Here is a 13,953-nt window from a genome sequence, read left to right as displayed (position 1 = left end):
ACCGTAGTTGTGCTGGTGACTGTAGTTGTGCTGAGACTGACTGTAGTTGTGCTGTGACTGACTGTAGTTGTGCTGACTGAGTAGTTGTGCTGACTGTAGTTGTGCTGGTGACTGACTGTAGTTGTGCTGGTGACTGACTGTAGTTGTGCTTGAGACTGACTGTAGTTGTGCTGGTGACTGACTGTAGTTGTGCTGGTGACTGACTGTAGTTGTGCTGGTGACTGACTGTAGTTGTGCTGGTGACTGACTGTAGTTGTGCTGGTGACTGACTGTAGTTGTGCTTGAGACTGACTGTAGTTGTGCTGGTGACTGACTGTAGTTGTGCTGGTGACTGACCGTAGTTGTGCTTGAGACTGACTGTAGTTGTGCTGGTGACTGACTGTAGTTGTGCTGGTGACTGACTGTAGTTGTGCTGGTGACTGACTGTAGTTGTGCTGATGATTGACCGTAGTTGTGCTTGAGACTGACTGTAGTTGTGCTGGTGACTGACTGTAGTTGTGCTTGAGACTGACCGTAGTTGTGCTGGTGACTGACTGTAGTTGTGCTGGTGACTGACTGTAGTTGTGCTGGTGACTGACTGTAGTTGTGCTTGAGACTGACTGTAGTTGTGCTGATGATTGACCGTAGTTGTGCTTGAGACTGACTGTAGTTGTGCTGGTGACTGACCGTAGTTGTGCTTGAGACTGACTGTAGTTGTGCTGATGATTGACCGTAGTTGTGCTTGAGACTGACTGTAGTTGTGCTGGTGACTGACCGTAGTTGTGCTGGTGACTGGCTGTAGTTGTGCTGGCGACTGACTATAGTTGTGCTGGTGACTGACTATAGTTGTGCTGGTGACTGACTGTAGTTGTGCTGGTGACTGACCGCAGTTGTGCTGGTGACTGACTGTAATTCTGCTGGTGACTGACCGTAGATGTGTTGGTGACTGACCGTAGTTGTGCTGGTGACTGGAGTTGTGCTGGTGACTGACCGTAGTTGTACTGGTGACTGACTGTAGTTGTGCTGGTGACTGACTGTAGTCGTGCTGGTGACTGACCGTAGTTGTGCTGGTGACTGACCGTAGCTGTGCTGGTCTTCACTGATTGTATCACAGATGTCCTCACTGACTGATTGTATCATAGATGTCCTCACTGACTGATTGTATCACAGATGTCCTCACTGACTGATTGTATCATAGTTGTCCTCACTGACTGATTGTATCACAGATGTCCTCACTGACTGATTGTATCATAGATGTCCTCACTGACTGATTGTATTACAGATGTCCTCACTGACTGATTGTATCATAGTTGTCCTCACTGACTGATTGTATCACAGATGTCCTCACTGACTGATTGTATCATAGATGTCCTCACTGACTGATTGTATCACAGATGTCCTCACTGACTGATTGTATCATAGTTGTCCTCACTGACTGATTGTATCACAGATGTCCTCACTGACTGATTGTATCATAGATGTCCTCACTGACTGATTGTATCACAGATGTCCTCACTGACTGATTGTATCATAGTTGTCCTCACTGACTGATTGTATCATAGATGTCCTCACTGACTGATTGTATCATAGATGTCCTCACTGACTGATTGTATCACAGATGTCCTCACTGACTGATTGTATCATAGTTGTCCTCACTGACTGATTGTATCATAGATGTCCTCACTGACTGATTGTATCGTAGTTGTCCTCACTGACTGATTGCATCATAGATGTCCTCACTGACTGATTGTATCACAGATGTCCTCACTGACTGATTGTATCATAGATGTCCTCACTGACTGATTGTATCACAGATGTCCTCACTGACTGATTGTATCATAGTTGTCCTCACTGACTGATTGTATCACAGATGTCCTCACTGACTGATTGTATCATAGATGTCCTCATTGACTGATTGTATCATAGATGTCCTCACTGACTAATTGTATCATAGATGTCCTCACTGATTGTATCACAGATGTCCTCACTGACTGACTGTATCATAGATGTCCTCACTGATTGTATCACAGATGTCTTCACTGACTGACTGTATCACAGATGTCCTCACTGACTGATTGTGTCATATGTTCTCACTGATTGTACCACAGATGTCTTCATTGACTGATTGTATCATAGATGTCCTCACTGACTGACTGTATCATAGATGTCCTCACTGATTGTATCACAGATGTCTTCACTGACTGACTGTATCATAGATGTCTTCACTGACTGACTGTATCATAGATGTCCTCACTGATTGTATCATAGATGTCCTCACTGACTGTATCATAGATGTCCTCACTGACTGTATCATAGATGTCCTCACTGATTGTATCACAGATGTCCTCACTGACTGACTGTATCATAGATGGCCTCACTGATTGTATCACAGATGTCTTCACTGACTGACTGTATCACAGATGTCCTCACTGACTGATTGTGTCATATGTTCTCACTGTTTGTACCACAGATGTCTTCATTGACTGATTGTATCATAGATGTCCTCACTGACTGACTAAATCATAGATGTCCTCACTGATTGTATCACAGATGTCTTCACTGACTGACTGTATCATAGATGTCCTCACTGATTGTATCACAGATGTCTTCACTGACTGATTGTATCACAGATGTCTTCACTGACTGACTGTATCATAGATGTCCTCACTGATTGTATCACAGATGTCTTCACTGACTGACTGTATCATAGATGTCCTCACTGACTGACTGTATCATAGATGTCCTCACTGATTGTATCACAGATGTCTTCACTGACTGACTGTATCATAGATGTCCTCACTGACTGATTGTATCATAGATGCCCTCACTGATTGTATCATAGATGTCCTCACTGACTGTATCATAGATGTCCTCACTGATTGTATCATAGATGTCCTCACTGATTGTATCATAGATGTCCTCACTGATTGTATCATAGATGTCCTCACTGATTGTATCATAGATGTCCTCACTGATTGTATCACAGATGTCCTCACTGACTGATTGTGAGAAAAAAACAGATTACTACAATTTTATCGTTTCCTTGAAATATTAAGAGAGAAATTATGTCTTTCTGTTAGTGTTTGAAGATTATCCAGTATTTATGCCCCGTAGCTGAGTTGGTAGCGCACTAAACTCACACACTGAGGCCCATGGTTCGATCTACGGTACGGGTAGAAACATTAGGACGTGTTTCCTTAAGACACCTGCTGTCCATGTTCACTTAGCAGTAAAAGGGGTCCCTGGGTGTTAGTCGACTGGTGTGGGTCGCATCCTGGGACAAAACTGACCAAATTTGCCAGAAACTCTCAGCATAACAAGTGGTTTTCTATATAGCAGTATGTCAGTGATGTCAGCTATGGTCTCTATAACTTGTACGTGTACTTGTAGAAACTGTAGATGAATGGTTCAGAGAACCGACATGTTGATAAATTAGACACATGTGCAACACTTGGGTATCTTTATTGAGGAAACGTTTCGCCACACAGTGGCTTCATCAGTCCATACAAAGGAGAATCTTGAAGAACAGGAGGAGAATGAGGTAATCAGTCCCTCAACCTTGAGTCGATGTGGTCAGTCCATCAATCTTGAATAGAATACGGCATATGTTACCTGGAGGTTACCTGGAGGTTATTCCGGGGATCAACGCCCCCGCGGCCCGGTCCATGACCAGGCCTCCCGATGGATCAGGGCCTGATCAACTAGGCTGTTACTGCTGGCCGCACGCAATCCAACGTACGAACCACAGCCCGGCTGATCCGGCACTGACTTTAGGTATTTGTCCAGCTCTCTCTTGAAGGCAGCCAGGGGTTTATTGGCAATTCCCCTAATGCTTGATGGGAGACTGTCGAACAGTCTTGGGCCCCAGACACTTATGGTGTTTTCCCTTAGTATACCAATGGCGCCCCTACTTTCAATTGGGGGTATTTTGCATCGCCTGCCCAGTCTTTTACTTTCGTAGGGAGTGATTTCTGTGTGCAGATTTGGGACCATTCCTTCCAGGATTTTCCAAGTGTAGATTATGATATATCTCTCCCACCTGCGTTCCAACAAGTCAAGTGCTTCCAAGCGTTCCCAGTAGTTAAGATGCTTGACAGAACTTATACGTGTAGTAAAGAATCTCTGTACACTCTATAGATCTGCGATTTCACCTGTTTTGAACGGAGATGTTAATGTACAGCAGTATTCCAGCCTAGAGAGAACAAGTGATTTGAAAAGGATCATCATTGGCTTGGCATCTCTCGTTTTGAACGTTCTCATTATCCATCCTATCATTTTCTTTGCACTTACGATCGTGGTACTGTTGTGATCCTTGAAAGTGAGATCCTCAGACATTACTACTCCCAGGTCCCTTACATTATTTTTCCGCTCTATTGTATGGCCGGAGTCAGTAGTATACTCTGTTCTAGTTATTATCTCCTCCAGTTTTCCATAACGGAGTAGTTGGAATTTGTCCTCATTGAACATCATATTGTTTACCGTTGCCCACTGGAAAACTTTGTTTATATCTTCTTGGAGGTTAACCGCGTCCTCAGCAGATGACAGCCTCATGCAGATCCTAGTATCATCCGCAAAGGATGATACGGTGCTGTGGTGTATATCTCTGTCTATGCAGAGAAGGAGCTTATAAACTGTAGGCAGGAGAGGTGCAGCAGATGTAGGTGGTGTCACATTTGTTCAATGTGGAAGTAGGTCGTGCCCAAGGGTTAAACAGGTCCTCCCTACGGTTTATAAGCTCCTTCTCTGCACATATGCCGTATTCTATTCAAGATTGATGGACTGACCACATCGACTCAAGGTTGAGGGACTGATTACCTCATTCTCCTCCTGTTCTTCAAGATTCTCCTTTGTATGGACTGATGAAGCCACTGTGTGGCGAAACGTTTCCTCAATAAAGATACCCAAGAGTTGCACATGGGTCTAATTTATCAGCTTATAGAAATAAAGATTATTATTATTTTTATTGTTATTATTATTATTATTATTATTATTATTATTATTATTATTATTATTATTATTATTATTATTATTATTATTATTATTATCGTTATTATTATTATTATTATTGAAACGGCTATGTAGGAATTCCAAGAGAGTTCAGAAGTGTTTGAACATGCTACTGGAACGGTGCAAAAAAAAGTGGCTGCTGGATATTAATCCCATCACCAAGAAGAAAAGGAAATATAAAATTAGTTATGTGAAGCAGTTAATCCGTGTGGGTCACAGCGCAAGGAGTGAAGGCTTGATCCTCCTTCCGGTAAGTGCGAGACTAGCCAACAATACTCTGTTAGCATTCAAGACTAGGAAAGAGAAAATGCTTCAGAGGTGAGCATTGCACCGAGCATATCACCTAAGGCACACAAACGGAATAACACGGTAACATACTGTACTCATAGTAAGGTCAGCACTAGAGTACGCAGCACCAGCTTGGAGCCCTCACCTCACTGAGTATTTAAGAGCACTTAGAAAATGTTGAGGTTGGCCACAAGACCAGTGCTAGAACCAAAATAACTTGGTTAGTAAGGTAGCGCTGAGGAATTAAGGAGTATTTGAAGCTTCCTGTTGCAGTAGCACCATCATGGTGGTACACCATCATGGTGGTACACCATCATGGTGGTACACCACCATGGTGGGTGTAAGTTGAGAAGTGCCAAGTGTGTAGGTTGTGAAGTCTGTGGCAGTGTCAGCGTCGGGCGTGGGCGACCAACGCTGCGACTCTCACTAACGCAGCTGACGCAGCGGCGGGGCCACGGCAGTAGTGTGGTGGTTCTGGTCGTGCCAGTCATTTCCGGGAGGGAATGTGTGTTAGTGGTGTGAAATCACCCACAGGGACACCATGGCACGGAAGGTGAACCTGGCTCAGTCCCCCCAGGGGAGCTGACTCTTGGAGAACAGACCAAGAAGACTTAGCCCCTAGAGAAAAGGACTCCCGGAGAACAGACCAAGAAGACTTAGTCCCTAGAGATAAGGACTCCCGGAGAACAGACCAAGAGGACTTTATTCAGTATCTAGAGCTGAGGACTCCTGAGAACAGAAAATTAGGACCTCACTCGACCTCCGGGAACATCAAGCCAGAGATGGTGGATTTTATGATGCCTGGGAAGACTTCCAGGGAGTGGAAGACGTTCTTGGCTCCCATCGACATCAACGCCTTCAGGAGAGAGAGATGAGTTTACGAATCCCCGAAGTTACTTCAAGAGAGGGAGTTGAACTCTTCAAGAATGTCAAGGCCTGTTGTAGATTAAGATGTGCAACATTTAGGTATCTTTATTGATGACACGTTTCTCCTACACAGTAGGCTTCAGTCAAATACAGAGGCAGCTGTATTAGTGATATAAAGATGATATAACCAGTCCATCAACCTTGGAGGAGAAGTATTTGAGGTGGTCAGTCCCTCAGCCTGGAGAAGAGTTCAGCACCATGGTCTGGAACGTCGTTCCAGACAATGGTGGCCTTGTAATAATAATAATAATAATCTTTATTTACTACAAGTACATGTACATGGTATACAGTCCTAGCTGACAACAATGACATACTACTACATAGAAAGCCACTTGTTATGCTGAGCATCTCGGGCAAATTAGGTCAGTGTCCCAGGATGCGACCCACACCAGTCCACTAACACTCAGGTACCCATTTTACTGATGGGGAACATAGACAACAGGTGGAAAGAAACACGCCCAATGTTTCTACTCTGGCTGGGAATCGAACCCAGGCCCTCGCCGTGTGAAGCAAGAGCGTTAACCACCAGACATGCATCCGGTGCTGAAGGCTTAGCTGAAATGGCATGCTAAACCAGGCAGGGTCCAGGTGAGTCGCATGGTATTGCTTGATTACACTTGAAAATGAGTTGAAGATGGGATAGAGAGGAAAGGTGATTCAAGAGAGTGGTGCTTACTTTAGGTGAGAGCACGCTTACGCCTCGTACAGAGTGATGCAGCTTCTGTTGGCGTGCAGGCACGAGATGCAACACGCGTAATGGGTGTCGTGCTTACAAGATTCACTGCTTGATTCTCCATAGTCACTACAGAGTCATATTTCACCTGCAGGATGTACACATTATGTCTGGTGAGCGCAGTTTGGTGCGCTTACTATCATCACGACACTCTCATCAGGGACATGATTGTGGACACCGTTATGTGACATCCTCATGTGACACCTTCAGGTGACATCGTTATGTGAGTGTCACATGGCACCGTAATGTGACACTGTCATGTGACACTGTCATGTGACACACTTATGTGACACTGTCATGTGACACCGTCATATTACACAGTCATGTGACACCGTCATATGACACAGTCATGTGACACAGTCATGTGACACAGTCATGTGACACCGTCATGTGACACAGTCATATGACACCGCCATGTGACGACACAGTCATGTGACACCGTCATGTGACACAGTCATGTGACACCGTCATGTAACCGTCAGAGTCAACCGCCATGTGACGACACAGTGTTTATGACACCGTCAGACACCGTCCAAGTATGTGACACAGTCATGTAACAGATCTTTATAACCTGCATCTTTATCTCTCTCTCTCTCTCTCTTTACACAGGATTTCACAAGGTTAAGTTAGCGTTCCTAACTTTATTTACAAGCTAAGAGCTGTTACCTACATCATCTCTCTCTCTCTCTCTCTCTCTCTCTCTCTCTCTCTCTCTCTCTCTCTCTCTCTCTCTCTCTCTCTCACCTGCTACTAGAGGCCACAATGGTCACAATCACCGGCTGTTGGTTCTTGTGGTCCAGACCGTCTAACAATTTGGTCTTATCTGGACCACTAGTGTCTGCCTTGTGTGGCGTGTATGAGAGCGTGTTATTATGATGGAGGGAGGGAAGGAAGGAGGGAGGGAGGGAGGGAGGGAGGGAAGGTGGGAGGGAGGGAGGGAAGGAGGGAGAGAGGGAAGGAAGGTGGGAGGGAGGAAGGTAACTTAAAGAAAGGAAGGATGAGGATAGTAGAATACATAGGAATTAGCTGTGAGTGCATTTTAAAGAGAGATAAATGGAGACCCCCCTCCTCCGCCAACACTGTCTAGATGGCTGATAGAAGTATAGCGAAAGGCTCTCTCCCCACCCTTCACTCAGTATGACTACACATGACCACTGTTATTACTGCTAACTCTCCTCCTACCGCTACTGTTGCTACTACCACTGTTACTACGTCTACGTCTACCACTGCTGCTACTACCACTGTTACTACGTCTACCACTGCTGTTACTACCACTGTTACTACGTCGACGTCTACCACTACTGCCCCGGATGATTTACTGCCAATTGGCCATCCCAATGAAGGGTATTAGCTCACATCATGCTTCCACAACAAACTCCACTGCACAGTGTCGGATGACTGCACAGTGCTCATCCAGGTGGAGCTCAGTTGACTGCATTACCTTTGCACTTGCAATACTACTAAGCAGTTTATAGCTTTGTCCCAATTTTTTTGGTGCATACATTTGTGTTGCACCTCTTGCCTTGAAGTTTTTATTTCCTTGCATAGGGTTATTGCCCCATTTAAATTGTTCTTATTGGTTAGGTTTGTGTGTGTATATATGTGTACTCACTTATATGTGGTTGCAGGGGTCGACTCACAGCTCCTGGCCCCGCCTCTTCGCTGGTCGCTGTTAGGTCCACTCTCTCCTGCTCCATAAGATTTATCGTACCTCTTCTTAAAGCTATGTATGGATCCTGCCTCCACTACATCACTTTCCAGATTGCTCCAATTCCTGACAACTTTAAGACTGAAGAAATACTTCCTAACATCCATATGACTCATCTGAGTTTTCAACTTCCAGTTGTGTCCTGTATCCCATCTCCAACACATTCCGGCCCTGCTCATCTTGTCAATTTCTCTAAGTATTTTGTACGTCGTTATCATATCCACCTTAGACCTGTCTTCCAGTGCCATCAGATTCAGTTCCTTTAACCTCTCTTCATAGGATATATCTCTTGGCTCCGGGACTAGTCTTGCTGCGAACCTCTGCACTTTCTCCAATTTCTTGACGTACTTGACCAGGTGTGGGTTCCATACTGGTGCTGCATACTCGAGTATGGGTCTGACGTACAAGGTGTACAGTGTGGTGAATGACTCCTTACTTAGTTGTCGTAACGCTGTTCTCAGGTGTGCCGTGCTTCCATGTGCTGCAGCAGTTACTTAGTTGATGTGTGCCTGAGGAGATGTGCTTGGAATGATGCTCACCCCAAGATGTGTGTGTGTGTGAGAGAGAGAGAGAGAGAGAGAGAGAGAGAGAGAGAGAGAGAGAGAGAGAGAGAGAGAGAGAGAGAGAGAGAGAGAGAGAGAGAGAGAGAGAGAGAGAGAGAGAGAGAGAGAGAGAGAGAGAGAGAGAGAGAGAGAGAAGGAAGCTGGCCAGACATCCCAAAATAATTCTTTTATTTGTTAATATTGTAATTTAGTTAGTCATCAGAGCGCATGTAATTGTGCTACGGTGGTTACGGCGAGGCAGTCCACCATCGGTAGTTACCGTGCCTAGCCTGGCAGCCTGGCAGCCTGGCAGCCTGGCAGCCTGGCAGCCTGGCAGCCTGGCAGCCTGGCAGCCTGGCAGCCTGGCAGCCTGGCAGCCTGGCAGCCTGGCAGCCTCAGCCAAGGTAAATGAAGCTAGTTTTACTCTTTCTTAATATTGAAAAGCCACAGCTCCTGGCCCCGCCTCTCCACTGGTAGCTACTAGGTCCACTCTCTCCCTGCTCCATACCTCTTCTTTAAGCTATGTATGGATCCTGCCTCCACAACATCACTTTCCAGACTATTCCACTTCCTGACAACTGTATAACTGAAGAAGTACTTCCTAACATCCCTGTGATACACACTGTGTGTGTGTAGCAATGAATCAGTGCTGTAAACCTGTAGTTCAGACCTTCCTGTCTGACCCATACATAAACAAACTACACAGTTCACTTGCTGTCTGATACATACGGGTTTAGAACATGTTTTTCAATAGAGAAATTATTGATAATTCTCCACCCTTAACGGGATTTATTTTAACTTTAATGTCGCTTCGAATCCTGCTCATATTATTATTATTATTATTATTATTATTATTATTATTAATATTATTATTATTATTATTATTATTATTATTATTATTATTATTATTAATATTATTATTATTATTATTATTATTATTATTATTATTATTATTATTAATATTATTATTATTATTATTATTATTATTATTATTATTAATATTATTATTATTATTATTATTATTATTATTAATATTATTATTATTATTATTATTATTATTATTATTATTATTATTATTATTATTATTATTATTATTATTATTATTATTATTATTATTATTATTATTATTATTATTATTATTATTATTATTATTATTATTATTATTATTAATATTATTATTATTATTATTATTATTATTATTATTATTATTATTATTATTATTATTATTAATATTATTATTATTATTATTATTATTATTATTATTATTATTATTATTATTATTATTATTATTATTATTATTATTATTATTATTATTATTATTATTATTATTAATATTATTATTATTATTATTATTATTATTAATATTATTATTATTATTATTATTATTATTATTATTATTATTATTATTATTATTATTATTATTATTATTATTATTATTATTATTATTATTATAATTATTATTATTATTATTATTATTATTATTATTATTATTATTATTATTATTATTATTATTATTATTATTATTATTATTATTATTATTATTATTATTATTATTATTATTATTATTATTATTATTATTATTATTATTATTATTATTATTATTATTATTATTATTATTATTATTATTTATTATTATTATTATTATTATTATTATTATTATTATTATTATTATTATTATTATTATTATTATTATTATTATTATTATTATTATTATTATTATTATTATTATTATTATTATTATTATTATTATTATTATTATTATTATTATTATTATTATTATTATTATTATTATTATTATTATTATTATTATTATTATTATTATTATTATTATTATTATTAATATTATTATTATTATTATTAATATTATTATTATTATTATTATTATTATTATTATTATTATTATTATTATTATTATTATTATTATTATTATTATTATTATTATTATTATTATTATTATTATATTTAAGTAACTTATCTAATTAGCATAAAGGAGTAATTCAACTTGTGGTGACTCCAGACTCGCTCTACATTAATTCAATTTTACAAAAGAATTTGAGTATCTGAAACTGGCTTCTCCAGTGAGCATGTTGTTAGTCTGGCTTCTCCAGTGAGCATGTTGTTAGTCTGGCTTCTCCAGTGAGCATGTTGTTAGTCTGGCTTCTCCAGTGAGCATGTTGTTAGTCTGGCTTCTCCAGTGAGCATGTTGTTAGTCTGGCTTCTCCAGTGAGCATGTTGTTAGTCTGGCTTCTCCAGTGAGCATGTTGTTAGTCTGGCTTCTCCACTGAGCATGTTGTTAGTCTGGCTTCTCCACTGAGCATGTTGTTAGTCTGGCTTCTCCAGTGAGCATGTTGTTAGTCTGGCTTCTCCACTGAGCATGTTGTTAGTCTGGCTTCTCCAGTGAGCATGTTGTTAGTCTGGCTTCTCCAGTGAGCATGTTGTTAGTCTGGCTTCTCCAGTGAGCATGTTGTTAGTCTGGCTTCTCCAGTGAGCATGTTGTTAGTCTGGCTTCTCCACTGAGCATGTTGTTAGTCTGGCTTCTCCACTGAGCATGTTGTTAGTCTGGCTTCTCCAGTGAGCATGTTGTTAGTCTGGCTTCTCCACTGAGCATGTTGTTAGTCTGGCTTCTCCAGTGAGCATGTTGTTAGTCTGGCTTCTCCAGTGAGCATGTTGTTAGTCTGGCTTCTCCAGTGAGCATGTTGTTAGTCTGGCTTCTCCAGTGAGCATGTTGTTAGTCTGGCTTCTCCAGTGAGCATGTTGTTAGTCTGGCTTCTCCAGTGAGCATGTTGTTAGTCTGGCTTCTCCAGTGAGCATGTTGTTAGTCTGGCTTCTCCACTGAGCATGTTGTTAGTCTGGCTTCTCCACTGAGCATGTTGTTAGTCTGGCTTCTCCAGTGAGCATGTTGTTAGTCTGGCTTCTCCAGTGAGCATGTTGTTAGTCTGGCTTCTCCAGTGAGCATGTTGTTAGTCTGGCTTCTCCAGTGAGCATGTTGTTAGTCTGGCTTCTCCAGTGAGCATGTTGTTAGTCTGGCTTCTCCAGTGAGCATGTTGTTAGTCTGGCTTCTCCAGTGAGCATGTTGTTAGTCTGGCTTCTCCAGTGAGCATGTTGTTAGTCTGGCTTCTCCAGTGAGCATGTTGTTAGTCTGGCTTCTCCAGTGAGCATGTTGTTAGTCTGGCTTCTCCAGTGAGCATGTTGTTAGTCTGGCTTCTCCAGTCTGGCTTCTCCACATAGCATGTTGTTAGTCTGGCTTCTCCAGTGAGCATGTTGTTAGTCTGGCTTCTCCAGTGAGCATGTTGTTAGTCTGGCTTCTCCAGTGAGCATGTTGTTAGTCTGGCTTCTCCAGTGAGCATGTTGTTAGTCTGGCTTCTCCAGTGAGCATGTTGTTAGTCTGGCTTCTCCAGTGAGCATGTTGTTAGTCTGGCTTCTCCAGTGAGCATGTTGTTAGTCTGGCTTCTCCAGTGAGCATGTTGTTAGTCTGGCTTCTCCAGTGAGCATGTTGTTAGTCTGGCTTCTCCACTGAGCATGTTGTTAGTCTGGCTTCTCCAGTGAGCATGTTGTTAGTCTGGCTTCTCCAGTGAACATGTTGTTAGTCTGGCTTCTCCACATAGCATGTTGTTAGTCTGGCTTCTCCAGTGAGCATGTTGTTAGTCTGGCTTCTCCAGTGAGCATGTTGTTAGTCTGGCTTCTCCAGTGAGCATGTTGTTAGTCTGGCTTCTCCAGTGAGCATGTTGTTAGTCTGGCTTCTCCAGTGAGCATGTTGTTAGTCTGGCTTCTCCAGTGAGCATGTTGTTAGTCTGGCTTCTCCAGTGAGCATGTTGTTAGTCTGGCTTCTCCAGTGAGCATGTTGTTAGTCTGGCTTCTCCACTGAGCATGTTGTTAGTCTGGCTTCTCCACTGAGCATGTTGTTAGTCTGGCTTCTCCAGTGAGCATGTTGTTAGTCTGGCTTCTCCAGTGAGCATGTTGTTAGTCTGGCTTCTCCACTGAGCATGTTGTTAGTCTGGCTTCTCCAGTGAGCATGTTGTTAGTCTGGCTTCTCCAGTGAGCATGTTGTTAGTCTGGCTTCTCCAGTGAGCATGTTGTTAGTCTGGCTTCTCCAGTGAGCATGTTGTTAGTCTGGCTTCTCCAGTGAGCATGTTGTTAGTCTGGCTTCTCCAGTGAGCATGTTGTTAGTCTGGCTTCTCCAGTGAGCATGTTGTTAGTCTGGCTTCTCCAGTGAGCATGTTGTTAGTCTGGCTTCTCCAGTGAGCATGTTGTTAGTCTGGCTTCTCCAGTGAGCATGTTGTTAGTCTGGCTTCTCCAGTGAGCATGTTGTTAGTCTGGCTTCTCCAGTGAGCATGTTGTTAGTCTGGCTTCTCCAGTGAGCATGTTGTTAGTCTGGCTTTTCCAGTGAGCATGTTGTTAGTCTGGCTTCTCCAGTGAGCATGTTGTTAGTCTGGCTTCTCCAGTGAGCATGTTGTTAGTCTGGCTTCTCCAGTGAGCATGTTGTTAGTCTGGCTTCTCCAGTGAGCATGTTGTTAGTCTGGCTTCTCCAGTGAGCATGTTGTTAGTCTGGCTTCTCCAGTGAGCATGTTGTTAGTCTGGCTTCTCCAGTGAGCATGTTGTTAGTCTGGCTTCTCCAGTGAGCATGTTGTTAGTCTGGCTTCTCCAGTGAGCATGTTGTTAGTCTGGCTTCTCCAGTGAGCATGTTGTTAGTCTGGCTTCTCCAGTGAGCATGTTGTTAGACTTATGCCAGCCAAGAGCCATCAATAATGACACAGCATCAATAACAAACA

This window comes from Cherax quadricarinatus, chromosome 58 (assembly GCF_038502225.1).
Source record: "Cherax quadricarinatus isolate ZL_2023a chromosome 58, ASM3850222v1, whole genome shotgun sequence".
NCBI lineage: Eukaryota > Metazoa > Arthropoda > Malacostraca > Decapoda > Parastacidae > Cherax > Cherax quadricarinatus.
Note: the sequence above shows the minus strand (reverse complement) of the source record.